The sequence below is a fragment of the Palaemon carinicauda genome, chromosome 28 (assembly GCF_036898095.1).
Source record: "Palaemon carinicauda isolate YSFRI2023 chromosome 28, ASM3689809v2, whole genome shotgun sequence".
Taxonomy (NCBI): domain Eukaryota; kingdom Metazoa; phylum Arthropoda; class Malacostraca; order Decapoda; family Palaemonidae; genus Palaemon; species Palaemon carinicauda.
Genome location: NC_090752.1, coordinates 20,887,637 through 20,890,136, shown reverse-complemented (window position 1 = coordinate 20,890,136; position 2,500 = coordinate 20,887,637).

Genomic DNA, 2,500 nt, shown 5'->3' with positions numbered 1-2,500 from the left:
TTGTACAGAATTACTGTTTTAAAATACCGGTTGGCCTACTTAATGAATTTACCCAAACATACCAATGATGTTGATTCTTTGCTATAACCTCATTCAAATATCGACCAAGTTAGTTCTGTCAGTTTTCTAAGCCTACCATGTTTTTACTTAGGATTTATTATATCTTTTACTTGCTTTTCAATTCTAATTTTATCTTTAAACATTCAATGGCATTCATATTTTTTATTTCGTCTGATTTTTAGTTCATGGATGACAGTTATCTAATGTTTTAATTGATAATTATGTTATTTTTCTTTGGTTTTAAACTATGGTGATGTAAGAGCCTCACAGTCAGAAAAGCACTTCATAGACTTGTTAATGGTTATGAAAAATCAAGGTTTTTGAAATGGTTTTCAATGAGCAAAGACCACCGTTGAAACTGAACCTAGCAACGTACAATGTCAGAACTCTTTCTAGCGAAGAAGATATTAATGTGTTATTGGAAGAGCTGAAATAAATAAATTTAGATATAGTAGGATAGAGTGAAAATAAAATAACCTAGGAATCTTACACAGAGGTAAAAGAGGGTCATATCTTTTGCTTCAAAGGACATGAAAGGAACAAAGAAAATGAAGTGGTTTTTCTTATTAATAAGAATTGTTCAGGTAACAAAAAAAATCATGTAGTATTAGTGATAAAATTCAAGGACTGATTACCAACTAAATAAAAAGTATACAATTAAGACCTTTCGAACGTATGCTCAAACAACATCCAATACAGAGGAGAAACTGTTTATGAAGATCTGGCGATACCTAAGAAAAAAAAAAAATCTATTTGCAATTGTTTTGGGGGAATCTATGTAAAGTAGTTCAGAATAAGAGGGGAGAATCAGCAGCAGAAAAATTTGGAAGCTGGCACAAAAAAAAAAAAGAAAAAAAAAACAGCATATGAGACATAATCGTAAAATTTACTGAAAAGAGAGAGAAATTTAATAATCATGAATACCTTTTTATTTTTTTTAAACTAACATAGAAAATGAACACGAAGAAGCCCAAAATGGAAAAGAAAAACCAAATAGATCTTATTTTCAGTGAAAAGTTAATTTAGTTAAAGATATAGCATTGTTAAATGATTTAAGTCAAGCCCCCATAGAATTGTGAGAAGTAAGCTTTGTCTAGATCTAAGGAAAGGAAAAAAATAATTTTCAGTAAGAAAATAAACACTCCTTTAATAAGAGAAATGTATGATGATATCAGTTTAGCAATACAAGATAAGTACTCATAACTACGTGAAGAAATGGAAGAAAGTAAAAAAGAAAAGAACAGCAATCTAACAAAATTTGTGCTGGAATCAGCACAAGAGACCGGTGGAAAAGTTCCAGAATCATATCAAGGAAAACCATCATAAAATACCAAGAATCTAATAGAGAAAAGATTGGAAATTATGGTAAAATCTAAGTTAGATAAAATAGAATTAGCATAACTATCCAAAACAGTAAAACACAAAATCACAAAAAATTCGTAAACATAATCAAACCATAATTGAGGAAGAGGCATCAAGTTAATAAAAAGAAGACTTGGAATAGGGTGGCAACAGAAATTTACTTTAACAGATGAAAATGGATATATCAACAAAAGAGATGCTATACAGTAGTAATATAACTTTGCCAATAGAAATAAGGAAACTCCTGAGCCGGTACAGAAAGTAACAGTAAAAGCAAAGAAAGCCTTGAAAGGCATGAAAAGAGGCAAGGCAGAAGAAGAAAGCCTAAAAAATTATTTAATAATTAATTGAGGATATGTCATATTAATAAATTTCGTTGAAATTTACACATAATGTTTGCAAAACTACTCTATACTCGCAAATTAGAAAACTTCATCATGTATTATTTCACAAAAGAGATACAAAGAACATGAAAAATTACCTCCATGTAAGTTTACTCTCAGTAATATATGATATATTTTCAAAGATTATAATTAGAAAAATTGAAGGAAGCTAAAGTTTAATCAGCCAAGAGAGCAGGCAGGTTTTAGAAGTTGATATTTATTAACTGGCCGTATCTATGTATTTAACCTGCTAATGGAAAAGTGACCGACCACTCTGTATGACATTCAAAGACTATGTAAAAGCTTTTGATTCTCTAGAATCTTTAACAGTAATAGAAGCACTTCAAAGACAAGGGATAGATGATACTTGTGTTAGAACACTTGAAGATACGAGTAGTACAGTTATCCTCAAACTTCAATTCCAATTACGAAAAAGATTTAGACGATAAGAACCTTTCTCTTTTAAATTATGAACAACATGCTTAGCTGTTTTCAGGAATTGAGATTGGGAAAAGTGTTGGAATGAACATTACGGGGGAATATCTTCACCACATTTCCAGATGACTTAATTTTATTAAATGAATCATAGAAGTAATTGCGAAAGATAAGAGAAACTTTGAACATAGAAAGCAGAAAAGTAGGACTAAAGATGAATATGGGCGAAACTAGGATAATTTTCAATAAAAATGCTGATA